Consider the following 21,568-nt stretch of genomic DNA (forward strand, 5'->3'; position numbering starts at 1 on the left):
AATGAGTATTTTGTCCACATCATCCTCTTCATGCATGTTGTCTTACTCCAAGCTGTATAGGCTCGAAAGCCTACTACCAATTAAGCATATTAGGTGATGTGCATCTCTGTAATGAGAAGGGGTGTGGTCTAATGACATCAACACCCTATATCAGGTGTGCATAATTATTAGGCAACGTCCTTTCCTTTGGCAAAATGGGTCAAAAGAAGGACTTGACAGGCTCAGAAAAGTCAAAAATAGTGAGATATCTTGCAGAGGGATGCAGCAGTCTCAAAATTGCAAAGCTTCTGAAGCGTGATCATCGAACAATCAAGCGTTTCATTCAAAATAGTCAACAGGGTCGCAAGAAGCGTGTGGAAAAACCAAGGCGCAAAATAACTGCCCATGAACTGAGAAAAGTCAAGCGTGCAGCTGCCAAGATGCCACTTGCCACCAGTTTGGCCATATTTCAGAGCTGCAACATCACTGGAGTGCCCAAAAGCACAAGGTGTGCAATACTCAGAGACATGGCCAAGGTAAGAAAGGCTGAAAGACGACCACCACTGAACAAGACACACAAGCTGAAACGTCAAGACTGGTTTTTCTAAGGTTTTATGGACTGATGAAATGAGAGTGAGTCTTGATGGGCCAGATGGATGGGCCCGTGGCTGGATTGGTAAAGGGCAGAGAGCTCCAGTCCGACTCAGACGCCAGCAAGGTGGAGGTGGAGTACTGGTTTGGGCTGGTATCATCAAAGATGAGCTTGTGGGGCCTTTTCGGGTTGAGGATGGAGTCAAGCTCAACTCCCAGTCCTACTGCCAGTTTCTGGAAGACACCTTCTTCAAGCAGTGGTACAGGAAGAAGTCTGCATCCTTCAAGAAAAACATGATTTTCATGCAGGACAATGCTCCATCACACGCGTCCAAGTACTCCACAGCGTGGCTGGCAAGAAAGGGTATAAAAGAAGAAAAACTAATGACATGGCCACCTTGTTCACCTGATCTGGACCCCATTGAGAACCTGTGGTCCATCATCAAATGTGAGATTTACAAGGAGGGAAAACAGTACACCTGATTGATGGTGAACAGATCAAAACACTGACAGAATCCATGGATGGCAGGCTTTTGAGTGTCCTTGCACAGAAAGGTGGCTATATTGGTCGCTGATTTGTTTTTGTTTTGTTTTTGAATGTCAGAAATGTATATTTGTGAATGTGGAGATGTTATATTGGTTTCACTGGTAAAAATAAATAATTGAAATGGGTATATATTTGTTTTTTGTTAAGTTGCCTAATAAAAGGGAAACAGGGAAAAGGGTAACACCACCTGGGTCTGGGTGCAATTCCCCCCTCCAGGGGCAAGGGTACCTAGACCCGGTTTGTAGAGTACGCTTGGGGAGTGTGATTGTGTGTACAGCGTCTCTTTATGTCTGTCTCCACGTTGGTTGAGTGTGGAGTGAGTGCATATGAGAGCATGAGGGTGGGAATGGATGTTTGTGTCTGTGTGTGCCTGTATGTCTGTGTCTATATGTCAGGTTGGGTATCAGACGCCACCTCTCTGGGGACACCTCAGGCCCTCCAAGGTTTGGAGGCCTATCTCCACCCACCACCACTTCCCCTGCCGGTGACGGACTCCCTCAGGTGTCGGTGTGTTGGTGGTTCTTTGTGTCTGGGGGTGGGCGTCCGGGAAACACACCGGCTCACTCCTTGGCGGCCGCTTGTCGGGGCCTGGGGCCTGGGGCTCGCTCGGGCCCCTTTGGAGGTGGGGTGCCCCCGGCCTCTCGGCCTGGGGCTCGGTCACTCAGGCACAGCTGGGGGCCGGCGGAGCTCACGGGCGCGTCACTGCAACTCCCCCTGACTTCTGCTCCGCGGCTGCTGGGCGAGCCCTCATCTGGGACTCTCCTCAGCTCTTACTGGAACAGTGGCGCGGCTGCCCCTCTGTTGGTCTTCCATGGTCTCTTGTGTTCTGGGGGCCTCTGGATGTCTGGAGTTTTGATCTCCTCCATACCCGCTTCACACCCTGGAGGACGGGGCTGTGGCCCCCCCACACTCCCTAGCAGATCATTACATGGAGAAACCTTTGGAATGCAAGCATGCTGATCCACACAGGTATGCACACATGGGTATTCACAGACGCGGACTAAAGCTTTCTTGGCTGCTGCCTCAAAGCACACTGTGCGCTGTCTATCTTGCGTGCTGCACAATATCGTTTATTATTTAGTAAATATTGATATCTATGACTAGCTAGTTTATTGTGATGGTGCTTTGTTTTCTCTATTATTATGTTACTCTTTGTTGTTTGCTGTCTCCTCTGTTTGTTTTTTTTGTTTGTTTTTTTTTTTTTCTCCATACAGGTGACCCAGGAGTTCTTTTTTTTTTTTTCTCTCTCTCTTCCCCCCCCTTCTCACCATCTCTTCTCCCCTTTGGTTTTCTTTCTTTCTCTCCCCCTCTTTCTCTCATTCATTCCCCCTGTCCTATTTATTAAAAAAAAAAAAAAAAAAAAAAAAAAAATGACAAAGGATGAACTGAAGCTCTGCCATCACGTAATGTCGCATACTGCTGTTTCTGATGTCATTTAGAAAAAAAAAAAAAAAAAAAAAAAATAAGTTGCCTAATAATTATGCACAGTAATAGTCACCTGCACACACAGATATCCTCCTAAAATAGCTAAAACTAAAAACAAACTAAAAACTACTTCCAAAAACATTCAGCTTTGATATTAATGAGTTTTTTGGGTTCATTGAGAACATGGTTGTTGTTCAATAATAAAATTATTCCTCAAAAATACAACTTGCCTAATAATTCTGCACTCCCTGTATGTATGTAGTTTAAAGCACTGCACATGTCCTTCATGAATATGATGATGTTTCCATCAACTCAAGTTTGTGAATAATATTGTCTTTTTTCTTTAGTGCTTCATTCTTTGTTCTAAACGACAGACTTGTGTGGAGAAGAATTATACAAATAACACAGTTTCAGTGCTGGAAGATCTTTTTCATGGAATAGTTTGACAGTTCTACATGCAGAAACAAACTAAAGTACACTTCAAGGTGCTCGATGATTCAATCTTTTGGCTGTCCGTCTTACCAAAAGCCGAAAAAAAGAATAATGACATTTCTTCTTCTTTATTCTATTTTAATTTTCAAGTGTCACATCTGAATGCTACTTACTGGCAGCTCTATTCAGAAGTAACTGCTTAAACTTGAAAATCAAAAAGAAATAGCTGAATATGATGGTTAGCTGGTTAGAAGGACTGTCCTCCAAAGAAAACAGCAACACCAGTCATTTGTTCAAATGTTTAATGTTTGTTTTCCTGACAAGTGATCTATCGTGACCGTGTGAATGATTGTTTTCTCTCGGAATTGGAGGTAAAGTGATGCAGTGGTGCTACAGGGTGGATACCTTGGCATACAAAATATATTTGACACCTAAGACTGCTGTTTGCAGCAAACAGTCTACATGTTGCCATTTATATGCCATTTACAACTAATACACTGCAACTGAATTTAACAGATTGCTACTGGATATTGTAAAAGTGTTAATGTGTTCAAAAAGCATTTGGGGTTGATCAAAATCTCGTTGTGGAAAGCAACAAATGTCAAAATGCATCAGCCTCCAAGACAGATACTGTATTGTAATCTTTCTTTGTCCACAAAATAGCTATTAAAAACCTGTACACAGGGCACTATCAATGTTTGCCTGAAAAGACAGAGTGGCTGAGGTGGAAAGGTAGGCCTACTGGGAAAAAAACAACAAAATGCAGCAAACTGTAATAGATACCAGACTTTGGGAATTAATCATGATCATAATGTACTCTATAACTTTGACTCTCAAGGGATGGCACAGTAACCCCCTTGTTTTACTTAGGATTTGGCTGTATTATTTCACAACAGGCCTCAGTTAGCAAGTTTACTGTTAAAGTTAATGATGACCAGTGTTGGGACTAATGCGTTATTAAGTAACTTGTTACATTAACTATGTTATTATTGTGGTAACGAGCACAGTAACTGGTTATTGTGCCAAAATCAGGAACGCGTTAATCGTTACTGGGATTTAGATAGGGTCGTTATTCGTTACTTCGTGTGGTGGCTTTCGCGGAGCTTCCACAGATTCAGTAACATTAGCAAGTGGTGGAGGCCAGCAGGTGGATGAGGAAAAGGGGAGGCAAGAGGACAGACCTGAAGTGGCCGCCGGTCCGAGTGTCAGGTGAACTGAACTTCAGGTAAGAAGTTATGACCTGCAGTCTATCTGGGTCAGATATAAACCAAGTTTAGGTGGAGTTTATTTTTGTTATGCTGACTTTTTCGTACTGCGTACTAGCTAGCATGAAGGAGTTTCTATACAGCTGGGTGGGTGCTATGTTACTGATGTTGAACTTTATTTTATTCATAAGGTTAATTATTAGAGTTGCCAACCGTCCTGTAAAAAACGGAATCGTCTCGTATTCAGAGAAAATATTACGCGTTTCGTATTGAGGTGAAAAGGAACGCAGTTTGTCCCAGACTTCAGCTACAATGAAAAAGACACAAAGCTGGATTTATTCTGTGTCTTTGCTGCACAGCTGCCTCTTCTTCTCTCATTCTCTCCCCCTCTCTCTCCTGTTTCTACTTCAATCATGAAACTGATCAATGATCAGCTGATCGGCCTTTCTCTCTTGTTTGTTTATCGACCACTTTGCGCCAGAAAGAAGAAACCAGTGGAGGTCGAGTTAAATAACAGCAGCGCGTTTAAGCTTGATCAGCTGTTGTTAGAATTTATTTAATATTAATTTCTAGTATCAGCTGATGTTTGCTGGAGCCACAGCCGTAAAAGCTGCTGGTCATGATATCGGTTTGGTTATCTGGTGAGAAGGAAGCATGAGGATGAAACCAGGAGATGTCCTTACTGGATCATCAGAGCTGAACAGGTGATGGAGAAACAGGTTTACCTTTAAGGTGACATGAATGAGTTGAAGGGAAGTTATGAACTGTTTCTGAGAGACAAATAACCCCAGGATCCTTTTTCTAAGTAGCTGACAGCTGGTAACTGTGCAGGGGTGGGTCTTGCAAAGTTTTGCCAGGGGGCCAGATAGGGCATTAACAGGGAGATGGGGGCACAAAGAAATACTTTTCTTGCTTATTCTCATTTAAAATGTCTGGCTTTTTTTTTTTTTTTTAATTTTTAATACTTTCTCTTTATTGATTTTCATCTTATTTTACAAACAGAACTAAAGAGGGCAAGGGAAACCAACACAGTCACATATGTTCGCATATTCCAAAATACACAACGCCTTGTTTTACTTACACATATTACATATTACACAGGTGCATGTTCGATTCAAACAAATTCGCAGCTGTCCCTCTGCATCACAGAGGTATCAGTTTCTAGTCTCTTGACATATAACGATCCCATCGTTCCCAAAGTCTCTCTCCTTTCTCCTTCTGTAGCCGCAGTGAGAGGGTAATCAGTTCCATATGATGAATTGTGTTAATAATGTCTATGACCAGCTTCCGAAATGTCTGGCTTTTAAAAAATAATTATCTGATGGGCCTGGGCCCCCCTTCCCTGGCGGGTCGCGGAGGGTGGGAGTGCCTACTGGGGTCAGCGGGGGAGCTGGCCCCAGGGAGGGGTTACCTGCCCCTCCCTTCCTTCCCTCCCCATCTCCAGCTGCCTCCCTCTTCCCGCTCCTCCACAACCACCCACACATGCAGGGCCTTGGAGTGGGGGTATGTCACCAGGGTGCAGAGGAGGCTACCCCCCCCCCCCCCCCCCCCCCCCCGTCCCCTTCTGGCTGCCTCTGCCTCAATTTTATCCCACAACTTAGACATTCACATTATTCACACTCTCATTACACATACATATAGGATCTTGGGGGTGGGCACAATCACGGAGACCAAATCACCATCAGGGTGTATACCTCACCCCTGATGTCGTTGCCCACCTCTCAATTTTAAATACACTTAGTCATTGAGGGCTAGCAGGAGGGACTATGCGCTTACCTGCTGCTCCTTGGCAGGTAGCTCCATGCCCTCCTGGGTTTTAATTGCACCTTAGAACACATATGCATCAACACTACAATGAGCGGGTGGAGGGAGGTTTGGAGTCTTCTCCCACCCCCATTCTCTGCGGCCTGCTGGAGCGGGAGGGCTAGTAGGAGGAGTTGGCCGTCCGACTGCGGTCTGGGGTGTGGGGCCTCCCTGCTGCTGCGGAGTCGGGGCGGTCTGCCTCTCCCCACCGCAGGGAAAAGGGTAACACCACCTGGGTCTGGGTGCAATTCCCCCCTCCAGGGGCAAGGGTACCTAGACCCGGTTTGTAGAGTACGCTTGGGGAGTGTGATTGTGTGTACAGCGTCTCTTTATGTCTGTCTCCACGTTGGTTGAGTGTGGAGTGAGTGCATATGAGAGCATGAGGGTGGGAATGGATGTTTGTGTCTGTGTGTGCCTGTATGTCTGTGTCTATATGTCAGGTTGGGTATCAGACGCCACCTCTCTGGGGACACCTCAGGCCCTCCAAGGTTTGGAGGCCTATCTCCACCCACCACCACTTCCCCTGCCGGTGGCGGACTCCCTCAGGTGTCGGTGTGTTGGTGGTTCTTTGTGTCTGGGGGTGGGCGTCCGGGTACACACCGGCTCACTCCTTGGCGGCCGCTTGTCGGGGCCTGGGGCCTGGGGCTCGCTCGGGCCCCTTTGGAGGTGGGGTGCCCCCGGCCTCTCGGCCTGGGGCTCGGTCACTCAGGCACAGCTGGGGGCCGGCGGAGCTCACGGGCGCGTCACTGCAACTCCCCCTGACTTCTGCTCCGCGGCTGCTGGGCGAGCCCTCATCTGGGACTCTCCTCAGCTCTTACTGGAACAGTGGCGCGGCTGCCCCTCTGTTGGTCTTCCATGGTCTCTTGTGTTCTGGGGGCCTCTGGATGTCTGGAGTTTTGATCTCCTCCATACCCGCTTCACACCCTGGAGGACGGGGCTGTGGCCCCCCCACACTCCCTAGCAGATCATTACATGGAGAAACCTTTGGAATGCAAGCATGCTGATCCACACAGGTATGCACACATGGGTATTCACAGACGCGGACTAAAGCTTTCTTGGCTGCTGCCTCAAAGCACACTGTGCGCTGTCTATCTTGCGTGCTGCACAATATCGTTTATTATTTAGTAAATATTGATATCTATGACTAGCTAGTTTATTGTGATGGTGCTTTGTTTTCTCTATTATTATGTTGCTCTTTGTTGTTTGCTGTCTCCTCTGTTTGTTTTTTTTGTTTGTTTGTTTTTTTTTCTCCATACAGGTGACCCAGGAGTTCTTTTTTTTTTTTTCTCTCTCTCTCTTCCCCCCCTTCTCACCGTCTCTTCTCCCCTTTGGTTTTCTTTCTTTCTCTCCCCCTCTTTCTCTCATTCATTCCCCCTGTCCTATTTATTAAAAAAAAAAAAAAAATGACAAAGGATGAACTGAAGCTCTGCCATCACGTAATGTCGCATACTGCTGTTTCTGATGTCATTTAAAAAAAAAAAAAAAAAAAAAATAATAATAATAATAATAATAATAATAATTATCTGAATTTTACAACAAACGATTGATAGATTGATACATATGGTAAATGGCCTGTATTTGTATAGCGCTTTTCTAGTCCCTAAGGACCCCAAAGCGCTTTACACAACCTGTCATCCACCCATTCACACACACATTCACACACTGGTGATGGCAAGCTACATTGTAGCCACAGCCACCCTGGGGCGCACTGACAGAGTCGAGGCTGCCGAACACTGGCGCCACCGGGCCCTCTGACCATATACATATACAGATACATATATACCATCAGAACAGTGTACATCACTGTCACAACAGCATTTGTTTTCATTCAAAGGGTTTATGATTTTTCCTATAATGGTGGGCCGTTCTCTAGTCAAAATGCCCGGGCCGATTTTTTTGTCCCAGTCCCGCTCTGTATGCAGCTCATCTGCAGTCTGGTGTTGCCTACATCTTCCTATTCGGAAGGCAGAATTTCCGAGTTCTGAGTACAATTGAAAGCACCACGACTGCAGTTTTTGTGTTGGATGTAAAAAGCGCACATGACGCTGTGACGTAGGCTAGAATCATGGCGGCGGTCAACGACAGTCCAGGTGTGGGATTTCTCTCGTGGAAATATGCACATTATCTTTTCCTTTCTATTGGTAGGTGGCACAGTGCATTTGTGGCAAGTAAGCAAGCTAGAAGACTGGCAATCTTGCTGGGTATCCAGTTACAGAAGCAACACATTAACAAGAGAATTCTCAGTAAAACCAAAGTTACCTTCCCTAGTAACTAGTAAGTAAGTAAGTAAGTAAGTAAGTAAAATTTATTTATATAGCGCTTTTCACAGATAAAAATCACAAAGTGCTTTACAACACAGAAAACGGGAATATAAAAACAATATAACAGTAAATAAAACTGTTACCTTGAAAGTAACAAGTAACTTGAAATAACTGAGTTACTTTTGATAGAAGTAACTAGTAATGTAACTAAGTTACTAATTTAAAGTAACTTACCCAACACTGATGATGACACAATAAAAAAAAAAAGATTGGACAAGCCTCTTCAGTCTAAAAAGAATATGGCACACTGCTAAGGTTTGCAAAGTTCCGTGTAAACGTCACAAGATTTCTAAAACAATGTCCTTTGGATACACGACCAAAGTGGAGATATTTCGCTCTAACGCACAGCGCCACGTTTGGCAAAAACCTGACACAGCATACCGGCACAAACACATCACACCAATTATCCAGCACGCTGGTGGAAGTGTGATGATTTTGGCTTGTCTGCAGCCTCAAGGCCTGAGAACCTTACAGTCATTTAGTGTAACTCCTCTGTATACACACCAAGAAGTCTCCAACATTATGGCTGAAAAAGAAAAGAAAGTTGGGACATTAAGTGAGACATGTATAAATGAAGCAATGTTCTAAAGAAGAGTCAGCCAATTTTCTTCCACAACAATGTAAGACACTGATAAAGTTACACAGAAAATGATTAATTCGAGCTTCTAAAAGCTGTTCTGCAACCTACTGCGTCATGGGGTGTACTTAGTTTTTCACACACTGCTTCGGTACGTTGGTTTAATTTGAGTTCCATGAAAACCAAAAATGACACAGTGTAAAGTAAGTCAAGTTTTTGTTGATCAGATGCTCTATGTACCTAATTTTCAGACCTGGTGAGGACTGTATTTTTTTTATTATGTCCTAAATGTAAAACTATAGAATTGACAGAGGGTATCCTTTCAACAATTGAAACAGTAAATCTAAATAGAACACAACAATTGGCTGTGTTCAGCATTCCTAAAGTACTTATAGATAAAGTACACTGTCAAAAGTTACATATCATCTGAACTTCAGCGGAACTTGAGAATTTTGAGTGAAAAATTTATGTAGTAACTTTTTAGAACACAGTGTGCAGCAATGACTTCTTACATTTTTGATCTATTACTAGATTTGTGCACCAGGAATTCCCCACCAGTGCTCATACGCTTTTAATTTGGTCCAATTGGGTGAATCATAGCTGAGGTTACTTCAGGGTTACAGAGATTTATTTTTTCACAGAAGAGTCCATTTTTGTGCAGCTTTCAGTAAAAACTGAAATCCCTTTTAAATTTAAATTATTCAGTGTTTTAGATTCAGATTGTACAGAATTAGGCCAAGCCAAATAATGAATTAAATGAGGAGAATTTTTCAACTAGTAATTTCTATCTGCCCTTAGGAGGCCCCGGAAGAGGTGACACAGGAGATTATATGTGTATGTTAAGGGAATCAGGTTGGGATTTGCCAATTTTTCTCTGTAAACCAAATTTCAATGTGTGTCAAGGTTATTTTCTATGTCTATGAACACTATGAATCTGGTAGTGGTGAGAGTTTCGCTGAAAAGCTGGTTGTTGAAGGAGGCACCTAATTAACCTTTGTGTCACTCATTACAGTATGTGACTCCCCATGTCATCAGACAGTGAAGAGATTTCAGGCAAAATCTGAAACACCTCAAATACCACACATGCAGTTAGCTCTCTGCCTCCAATCAACTGTTTCACTCAATATCTTAAAGACCTTCACATTGATTGGTGCTTTCATTTGTCATTGGGTTCTCTATCTATCTATCTATCTATCTATCTATCTATCTATCTATCTATCTATCTATCTATCTATCTATCTATCTATCTATCTATCTATCTATCTATCTGTTCGTGTGTGTACAATACCTGGAGTACACAGACATGTCAGATGAAGCTCAGCTCTATGATGATGGAACTGTCAGAGTTCATCGTGATCTTCCTATGATTCATGTTGGTCATGAACCTTTGTTGGAGAAAATTCTTTCATCTCTGCTATAATTAATCAAGATGGCACAACAGACTGTTAACATTCAGCTCATGCTTTTTCCTTCTCTTATTTATTTATTTATGTGTTAACCTATTTCCTACGGGGTAGTGGAGGAACCTTAATTAGTCTCAGGATCATGAAGTGGAAGGAAAAAGCAGGTGTTCAAATACTTTAAAATATATCTAAAAGTTTCATCCCCTCAGTAATGTCCCGAAAAGATGTAAAAAACAGAAAAAAAACATCTGAAAAAACAAACAGATGTGAAAATGCAGAGAATGAGAGTTTCATCACCATGTAGTGAGCATATTTTAAGCTGCAGATCATGACTACTTCTACAAAGCAGAACAAATTAGCATGATGTTGCTATGTGTAAAAGTGTCCAAGAGTGGGCAATTTTGTGTTAATTTACTATCAGAGCACCAGTTCATTTTAATATTGACCAATCGAATCTGCCAAGAGCAGGGATAATTAGCAGAGTGTGAGTAATTTACTTACAGCAGAGGTGTAACTTCTCTGTGATTGGACAAAAATATGGCATTGCAAGCTAAGCTTTTATCTATATCTACATATATAGAGTGTAGGTCATTGGATGAATCTTGACAGTTTTAATTGCATCTCAGGACTCACAAAGATGAAGTAGGTTTCATTATACACTTTGAAGTTTGTTTGGTGTATGAACCAGAGAGTCTTGGATTAAATGAAGTTACCACAGTTCTGCATAAACGATACTGCATGGATATACAGGGGGAAAAATGCATTGTTGTGACAATTAAACGTTACTCTAAAACATTTTTTTTTCTCAGTGTTATGGAAGAGATACAAGACACAACTGAAATTTAAAAAAAGCTAAATACATAGAATTTATTTTGTGATGTTGCAGAGCTCTGTGTGTGCGTGCTGCTTCTAATATAGTCTTCACATCAAATCTGCTAGTGTCAGTTTGTACACAAATAATAAAAGCCAATTCTTAAAGCAGTCTAACAAAATAGCTGATCAAAAGTATTAAACGCTGAGCTGAGATCAAGATGACTATAAAATAAACAATCATGAACATGAGCTTTCAATAAATATTATAATACTTTGACAAATAGCGGTTTGAGTGTTGTGAAGTGGAGGGAAATCCAATTTAAGCTTCTCGTATGTGATGGCTATTTCTAAAAGAGGTTTGACATTGAGGGTAGTACTTTTCCCTTAAACGTTTCATGAAACAGGGTATTTGGAAATAGGGCTTATCATTAAATAGATGTTATTGGTCAAGCTTTTTCAGAAAAGTGACCTACTGGTTTTTTATGGCTGGAGGGAATCCAAAGAGTATAGAGTACATCAGTTGAAATACAACAGACTGCTTTTTCTGGCTGTGCTTAGAGAATAAATGTAGAAAAGAACTAGTCTTTTAGTCCAGCTGTGCCCTTGGAGCAGAGCTTATTGGCAACCCTGGTGAAGAATGTAGGCAGTCTAATGCTGGTTCCTTTTGGGGTCTGTGGGAGATACAGGCAGAGTTTCAAATCACTGAATAACTGAATAGTGATTGGATGGTACTGGCTGTTCAAATATCACTGTCTTATGAGCAGACCGTGAGGATCTTAACCTTTTTGTCATGAGGGAGTCTTGTATGTAGCTCTGAGGAGAAATGCAGCACTGTTAAAAATACCAGCAGTAGCCTCTTTTGTTGTAAATCTTCTGTGCTTGCTGTAAATGCTTGCTATCTAATTTATGGGAAACATATACGATACTGAAGAAATAACTGCTGTGCTACAGTCTTGTTAGAGATGTCAATCTAAGTGCAGCTACAACCATCAGTATTTCACCCTGAACGGATGGGATGAGTGGATAGCGGAAATATCCAGGTTTTCTCTTTTATTTATTTATATTAGTCAGCATGTAGGTTTTTGATGTTCACTTGTTGAGATCTTTCTGTTTTGTTTGTCATCTCTTGTGGATAGACGGTTAGATGTGAGGCGGAACGGGGAATAGAGCTACATATAAGAGAGAAGAGGACTAGAGGAACTAATGTGATGGCTCCAAGCCAAACCATTTGATGGTTGCATTATTCAAATTAAAATAGCAGGAGGCTACTCATTAAAAAAAAGGAAAGAAAAAAAAATCCCAAATGTGGGAGCCTTTACGATTGAATTCATCCAACCCGGAGCTCTCATTACAGTGAATGTCTCCCATATTTATTTATTTTTTCAGGATACAGTGCAGACTGGGAGGATGCAAAATGGCATGAAAAATGAGCCTGGAGAGGTTGAAAGTTGGGCTTTATTTAATGTGTGTAAACAATCAGAGTCAAACTGGAGTTCAGGAAAAGGTGAAGTTTTCAAATGTGACCAGAATGAGTAAGGGTACTGCAGCTATGTTTAGAATAGTGATTTAAATAGGGCTCCCATAGTGAGGACAGTGAGGAAATGAAGGTGTTCTTCAGTGTTCAGCCTTGTTCTGTTTGTCTTAAAGCACTTTATTACCGTAATAAAATTCCCACAAGGTAGATAAGGCCTGTCTTTTTAACTCTAAAAACTCAAGCACTGACTTCCTCCTCGAATCCTGTCACTGTTCTTCTTTCCCGTTAGGTCCAGCCTAATTTTCTTTACCGCCCTCACGCGTCCACTGCCATTCTTTCTATATCTTTGGAAAGCCTGCATTTCAAGAGGGCCCTCTCCATTATAACGCCTCCCTATTGCTAAAGCAGCGTCTGACTGAAGGGGCTTTTACTTTGATAATTCACTACGAGCTGTTTGATCAAGCCACAGGGGCAAATATTCCAAAACATTTCCAACGTGAAGAACCATTTTTAAGAGCGGCTTTTCAAATCTCCACCAGTTCAAAAGGCAGCGTGGGAGGATTTTTAATCAGGGAACATTCGCACAGGCCACATATTATTAACATATTGCATTACAAGCCGTAATTAAGCCTAAAAAAGCAACAAGAACCCTACAGGGGCATTGTATCTTCCTTTTATTCATTTGAATATGTTTCATAATTAATTTCCTTTTGGCTGTTTAATGTATTGAAATTCAGACAAATGCGATAAATACGCACTCATGGCAGACATTAAACTGACGTACCGTCACATGATAAAAGTATTAAACGCTGTATGTGTGCTAAAGATAAGTCTGATCTAATGATCTTTTACTTTTGACAGCTTTATGTTTTAATCTCTTCTAATCCTGACAATGAAAAAGGGAGGGTAGAAAACAAAGAGCACGCCAATTGGGGGGGGGGGGGGTCAACCTGAGGGTGCTTGGGGAGTAGAAGAAATTACAGAAATTCTATCTTGAAGCAAAGTCACAAGGCCAGATGTTTGGTTGATCAATCTAAAGAAATCCCTTGAAATAAAAAAATCAAAATGTCACTTTAAGGCTGCTTTCAGTTAATATGTGTAATTGCTAACTGTACATAGGGTGCACTGACATAGACTAATAAAAAATAAATTTAGCTCGCTAAAAGAGTGAAACATATCTGTCATGTACAGTTGCAAACTACCGCTAATAAGTCATATAGATCATGTGATCTTGTGTCTTAGTGGAACGTATATAACTCAGAAAGCTATAAAGAATATTATATTAGCAAGTGCCTGACTGAAGTAGCTAGCAATAGCGTTCTAGTACATAGCTAGCAATAGCTTTCGAACTACTAATTCGATGAAGGAAGGGTAGAAAAAAAACAGCAAAAGCTATTTTTATTATCATTTCAGAACTATGTTACATAGTGTGAGTCTGACTGTATAACCCATGTTTTAATGGGTTTTAGTAATTTATCTAAAATTACCTAAACGTCTGTGGTTATGACCAGATTTGGACAATTTCTGATTTTGTCTTATAAATCAAAATACGCTGTGTTAAATACACTGAAGACTACTCCAATCCTCATGCCGAACACAGGACTTTGATGGTGGTGGCATTAATGTGATGCCACTGTGATGCTTTTTTATAGCTCAGCTTTAGATAAACTACTATGACACTATGACTTCTTGCATTTACACTTCAAAGTTTATAAGATTTATAGAGATTATTTTGCTGAACAACACACATATCAAGTATCATAAATGAGTGCTTTCCACTGAGAGAACCACGATGGTGCCAACTTCTAGGGCTGTCTTCCAAAAACTGTTTTCCCTCCAGCGCTCTATATTTGTGCTAGCACGGTACAATGAATGAATCCAATCTTTATGGATAATTTACCATCGTATACAAACATGCACAGGCACCTTGTGAATGTGTGCGTGAGTGTACAAGCTGCTATATTTGGAGTGTTTGTCTGTGAGCATCTGTCAGAAACTCTAAAGTAGCATTGCAGCTGAAGTCTGCTTGTTTCCTGCCTGTTTCCTGCCTTTCTGGCCACTCTTGTTGACCTCATGTGCACACTCAATAACACCCCACTCCCTTTTTTCTCCCTCAGTCACCTTCAGTCCTTTCACCCGCTCTTCCCTTTTGTTGTAACTCTTCATGTGTCTCATTTCTTTCTCGGCATGCAGGCTCCATGTGTCAGGCCGATGTGGAGTCAGCTCAAGTTGGGACTGCGGGACCGTGAGCCTCTTTTCCCTTCGCATTTGTTCCAGTACCCATCATGCCGCTGCCTCTGGCTATTCCCCAGCTGATCGGTGGCGTACTGTGGCCAAAGCCACCTTACCTAACCTCGCACCAACCGCTCCTGCTAGCTGGCTGGCTGCTGCTATCTGCACTATACAGCACAGTGGCAAAGTACAATGGCAGCCCGCTGCACTCCTAGGTAATTTGCTTGTGTGGGTTGTTCAGTGTGCGTGCATTATGCAGTGTATTACCATATTGCTGTGCAGGGTAATGTTTCATAAAGTAGCAAAGTGCAGAGGAGTGTGATATCCGGTCCACCTACCCTGTGCAGCACTGACTGGGTGTATACATTTGTCTGTGTTTGTGTCTGACTCTGTGTTTGGGTGTGATGGAAGGAAAACAGTGCAGTCTCTGACGTACCTCCACTAAAGCAAGGGTCAATAATTCACCCAAGGATTACAGAATCTCATGAATTGTTTTAGTTTTCAGACACTCAGACAGGTCTAGGTAGTAGTGAATTTTCTCACCTCGCTGCAGCATGATTGTTATTGCACCGAATGAGGGGGCAGGGATATAAGTCTATGTACATTTACCTTGCCTATGCATGAAAGCACACATGCTAGCAAGACAGGCGTGCAGTTAGGTGCTTTGTTTGTCTATAGTGGGTTTATTCTGAATATCAGAGAGGGAAGAGGGGCTGGAAAAGCCTTTGTAAAGCTCAGCAAGGTTTTGATCTATTTGCCGGGACTGCATTGAAGCTGTATGTATGAGACTCCAGCTGAGCGAGATAATTCTCTAGATGCTCCCTGTAAACTGGGCCCACACATATCTGCCACAATAATAACACACAAACGGAAGGCTGCAAGTGATTAAATTTTTCCAATTCTGTTTTTTTTTCCTTTATTATCTCTGCGCATAGGTCCATCCGTCTGTCTGTCTGCCCGCCAGGAAAATCAGTCCCTTTGCTTCACTACACAGGGGATACAATCACTCAATGATTGTATGATGCATTCCTCCGTGCTGCACCGATGAATGATGCGTGCTGCTTGGATAATTCTCAAAGAGATAACTGTGCTGCAGAGATAAAGATAAAGTTGTGCTTAAATCTCCCAACTTCTGCAACCACATGCAGCCCTTCTGGCCTCGCATCAAAACCAATATTCCTTTGTTTGTCTTCTCAAGCCAGCGTCCCTAGCGGCTTTCCTTTTACACTCAAGGAAAAAATGATCTCTCTGTCTTTTAAAGAATAAGGTAATAAACATTCAAGCAAATCAGAGACAAGCGCAGTGCTTTTTTGTTGTTGCTGTCTCAAGCAATTTGAGAATGCTGGTTAATAGTTTAAGCATACCATCGATTCTTAGTTTGATTAAATTATGGCCAATCATCCTAAATGCAAGTCTGAAGAGCACCAAGGGCAAAGCCATTTTCATGTAAGTCAATTGGTTGCTTTGTGAGAGACATGTTTATGTCAGTTTATTCAGTAAACCAATAAAGTGACTTCTATTCTATTTCTAACAAATGGAACAACACAAAATCTGTTGCGGGCTTCTCTTTTCCCCTTCACAGTGGGGTAAGGCTGATTAGGGGTATTTGTTCTTGAAGATATTAATATTTTTAGAGTGGAAACGCCGCAAAAAAATATCCAATATCTTTGAATCTGAGATTTCTTCACAAAAACAGAACATGCCTGAATGTAGAACGGGGGACATTTGAAGACTGAAAGTCTCTTTGCCAGACGTGGTAAATCTCAGAGCAGCAGAGGATGAAGCTGACTGCTGTGAAATATCTCTGCCGTGCTCGAGCACAAAGGTTTTGCTGTTACTTAAGAATGTTTTCTTTTTCTAATACTGATCTTTTTTCTTTTCATGTCCACTTTTTAATTTATATCAATGCCAAAAAAAACCAACAAAAACCGCCCTACATGGGTTGACTGTTTCTCTGAAGACTTTACACTTTAGAATTCCAGATTAGAACAGACTCTACATAAAAGACAGACAGACATAGCCACCTTGATATTACCCACTTGTAAGCAAGGTCCTATTGTGATGGTTCAACTTGAGCATTTTCTTGGTCCTTTGAAACCAGGGGTGGATCTGAAATTGAGGAACACTGCATGTTCATAGACTAGTGACTTGTAACAGTTAATACTAATGCGAGCCACAGCTTACACAATGAACAGTAAGATTGTTCATTTTGTGCACATAGGCGCTCGGCAACTTTGTTTTTATATTGAAATATAATCAGAATATAACCCACTGGTAACCAGTTGAATCAATGTGTATATAGCAGGCTAGTTGCACTCAGACTGACTCTAACCCATTTAGAGTGTTGGCAATCTGTCTGCATTTATAATTTAAACAACAATTATTTGCAAATCTGAAAGTGACTGCAGACAGTCCAAGTGTGAATGTTTAGAGACAGGTTGCCTCTCATCAGGCTACCTGTGCAAATGCCTTACAGTTTGATTTTTTGGGCAATCCTTCGATGACCAAAAATTCAATGCAATCACTGGGCAACCACTGATTTTTTTTCCCTTTTTTCCCCCCTTCTCTAGTCACATGGAGGATGCTATTTTCAGTCTTGTGTAAGTAAGCCATTAGTTTGCTCAGACAGGCCACAAAGGGAAGCTTAGCTACTATCCCAACAGATCAGCTGGCCCACATCAACTTATGGCTGAGCTGATACCCTTTTATGTTTCCATATTAGCAGATCGCATATAAGGCAGGTTATTTGATTATAGCCTGTCTACAGCTGGGCATCTGAAAATTGCTTTGCAACCCAGCACCGCTCCAGCTCTACATTTTCATGCTTTGTGCAAATAATTCAATGTAATGGCAGTTGTCATTATTGGCTACTCTGTTATCTATGGGGGTCTGCTATCCCTGGGTAGCAGTATTTTTTTTTCTCTGTAAACAAAATAAATAAATAAAAAATACACATATAACATTTGAGTGTTTTCTAAAACTTTATTTTGTGCCTCATATTGCATTAGACACAGCTGGCACTCTGGACAGCTGAAATAAAACATTAAAACCTATTTGTGAATGACTTTGCCATGTCTCTCAAGTAAAAAGAGCTAAAAAAAAAATTTGATTCACACTATCCTGACAGCAAAATTTAATACAGCACGTCAAAGAGAGCATGAAGCAATAATCCATATTGTAGACCCTCATTGTATGTCCCCTAGAAAATTCAAATGTCTCACACACAAAAATGAAGTTAGGAGTGAGAAAATGGGAGCTGGGAGGCAGGTAGAAGCAGGGGTGCTGGTGAATGATGCAAGCTGAGCTGCATATAATGGAGGGACACGCTCCTACAAATATTGTAACGCTGGAGACACAGCCATCCCAGATTTAACCAGTTCATACAGCGGCTGAAGAATTCTCTTTTTTCTGTGCACATTTCTGTCCTGAAAAAAAAATTGGAAAGGCTCGGTTACCTGCGGGCAATTTCTCACACATGATCAAGAATAGGCCTTAATGAGCTGCCAGACCTCGAGTGGGCAGAGGAGACTTGCCTCTCACAGTAGTGGGTTTTCCTTCCAACCAGGAGGTTAGAAAAAAATACATACACAGCAGTTAAGACTCACCTCGGTCATGATTCTATATTTTCTGGCAGTGAGTTCACAACACTGAAAGTTCCCGTACTGTAAGAATAATAAAGGAAATAGAAATGCAAAACACAAAACATCACATGGGGAAGACAGGTCAAAGAGGTATAACAATGGAAAATGCACCACATGAGGAAAGATAAGATAAATAACTCCCCCCAGACTGAGCTCCAACAGGGAGAACAGAAAAAAACACCTCTGCAACATAGCACATGAAAAAAACTCCTAATACACCAAAGAAACACATGACAAGAAACAGGGGTGGGTAAAGTTTGAGAGACGGCCGATTTAGACAGTACATCCGGGCCTGCAGCCTGTGTGCTGGTCTCCTTGATCCACTGTCAGCATCGGAAGGCGAATAAGCGTCGAAGGCGTTTGGAAAGGGAGGGGGATGAGTGTGTGCATATCAGTGTATATATGTATGTGTGTGCGTGTCCAGAGTTCAGCTGAGACAGTGTCCTTCACCCTGCTAGGCTAAGTAAACAGTCCTCCATCCAACCCAGGTGGTCTTCCATGGAATGGGAAGGAACAGTCATTATCAGGGTGTTTTTGTTCGGCTCCAGCCTTGCGACCGCAGCTGGCGCCGAGAGGGTATCCGCATGAAGTGATGGTGCTTTTTACTTTAGTGCGAACAGCTCATATGAATTTCAAAGCAGTTCTACAGTCCAACACTGGTCTCTCAATCTCCCGTTGGAGAGCTTCGCCATACTTGCGTTCTGTGATGTTGTCATTTCTTGTGCTCAAGGAGCCGATTCTGGGAACTCACGACAGTGTGCCTGATGTCATCCAATTTGCGCTCAGAGATGTTATTCCGAGCTAGCCCTTCAGAGATGTAATCCAGTCTGCACTCAGAGATCTTATTCTGAGTATTCACAGCAGCCGTAGCCTTTCCAAGATCTTATCCGTGCTGCACTCAATGAGCCCATTTTGAGAAACTCACGCCTCTTCCCATCGTTTCAATCCCAGCGGGCAGCCTTGTGGGGGTTTGAAGAGCCAGTTCTGCTTCCTAAATTCTTTGATAAGTCAGGGCCAAGCCAGCTCCGATCAGCCAGAACCCTGTTACCATGGTTCCGAATAGGTAGATAGATATCTTCAGCACTCAGGCTCACCCAAGCCCAAACTTCTCGTTGAGAAAGGGGTGTCAATTGCATTTAGGGACCAGTTGATCCAATCCATAATTCCTCTTTTAGGTTTTAGAGAACAGACTGTGAGAGAGTGTTCCAGGGAAAAGTAATACAAAAAACAACGAGACTAGACAAGGACATAAGAGGCTAAGCAGGGAAGCTAAGGGAGAGGAGGAGAGGAAAAAAGTGCGACCGCCTTCGTCAAGAGCAAGAGCAAGTACAGCCTTTGTTAGTTCTATGGTTTTAACCAACAGAACACAAAAAATTATCTTGCCCTTATCAGGTCTGTATTAAGTAAATACAGTTTCAGGTGAACAAATGTTACACTGTGACAATATTTAATTTAATGAAAATGAAGCCATGCGACAGAAACTGTGTGTGAAAAACTAAGAAAACGGCATGATTTAGTAGCTTGTAGAGGCTAGTATTTTCTGCATGACTTTATCAATCTCTCACGTCATTGTGCAACATGGGGCATTTGTTTAGGCACAGTCCTCAAATTCACAATTAAAGTTGAGGTGTGGATGTTGACAATGCAACACTTTGATTCTTTTCTTTTTAAGGCATTCTGTTGTAGAACTGCTGCTGTGCTTGTCTTGCTAAATGACTCAGTTTGTGTCAAACTTTAGCTGTTAGATGGCCTCACACTCAAGTCTAGAATATTTAGGCATAAAGAGGAGTTCATGGGCGAGTCAATGACCACAAGTCATTGTCCAGGTCATGTGGTTCCAAAACAAGCCCAAATCATCACCCCTCCACCAACGTGCTTGAGAGTTGGTATGAAATGTTTGTACTGATATGTTGTGTTGGATTTTTTTCAAACCTGACAATGTGCATAGCACTCAAACATTTCCACTTTGGTATTGATTATTCAAAGGACATTGTTTCAGAAATATTGGTTTTGATCAGATGCATTTTGCAAACTTTTGGCACTATTTTTTTTCTTTGGGGGTTGCTAAAGTAGCCTTGGAGTCACTAAAACAACACTTGGGAACGTAAAGAGAACAAATTAACCATCAAAGTAAGTGAGTGTTATTTTGATCTGTCCGTCATGCAAAGCTACAAAATAAAAATATAGCGTAGGAAATAAGCTTAAAAGGTTCCTTTTAATTTTGCATGTGTGTTTTTTTTTCCTCATTACTCCTGATAAATGAACCACATAATCAATACTGCAAAAATATGTGTACACAAAAAAATGAATGCACATATATCAAAGAAAACCTATAGACTGTGATGTCATGAGCAGTCCAGATTTATTTAAAAATTCTTTGCTTGAATGGTTAAAAAATAAATAAAAAAATAAGCAAAAGTGTTATACCACATAGATCATCTGTGCTTTTTGTTTCATCTCGTATTCCATCCTGTAATTTGACATTCCCTGCAGGCTATGGCAGCCTTGTGCTTTTTTCTTCTCCTTTTTTTTTTGACTGTGATCCATAGACTCACATTTTCAAGCTGAGCTGCTGCCCACGGGAACTCTATGCCAAACCAGTGGGCCAATGACCATTGCCTGGGCACACGTCCAACAAGGCATCCCAGAGAAATAAGTGGCCTCTGTAGTCACTGTGTTGGAGCAGAATGTAAGGACACAGCTACATTATCTTCCAGACACTCACTGGGAATGCAAATTTAATTTCATCTGATTTATTTCTGTATCGAGAGAGGAGAGAGTGATTTGAAAAAGACAAACGCAAAACATAATATCCAATAAGACTGCCTCAACGATTGTGGCCCCCATGAGGAATAAAGACCGTAACATCCCGGAAATCATAACCAGGCTCTTAGCTTAAAGACATCTGGATTAAACATTATAAATAATATAACTACGAAAATGATTAGAACACTTTTCTCCTCTGATGATAAATTATGATCATCAATAAACCGTTGCAGTTGTGTTCTGCAGAAGCTTTCAAGTGTGTCTCCAAAGACTCTACAGAGAAAACTAAAAGTGACCAGATGGAATTAATAAAAATTAATCATTGAGCAATAAAACGTCGGAGCGAGGCGGAAGAAAAT

The 21,568-nt window shown here is 41.7% G+C and overlaps 1 long non-coding RNA gene across 1 annotated transcript; it reads left to right on the forward strand.

Annotated features, from left to right (window-relative positions):
• The first annotated feature begins 4,115 nt into the window (after positions 1–4,115).
• On the forward strand, positions 4,116–15,959 carry LOC308393683. The gene is made up of 3 exons (XR_013971025.1): positions 4,116–4,199; positions 14,764–15,017; positions 15,738–15,959. It is a non-coding gene; the product is annotated as an uncharacterized lncRNA (long non-coding RNA).
• Positions 15,960–21,568: the final 5,609 nt, after the last annotated feature.

This window comes from Rhamphochromis sp. 'chilingali' (genome assembly GCF_963969265.1).
Source record: "Rhamphochromis sp. 'chilingali' genome assembly, chromosome: 3".
NCBI lineage: Eukaryota > Metazoa > Chordata > Actinopteri > Cichliformes > Cichlidae > Rhamphochromis > Rhamphochromis sp. 'chilingali'.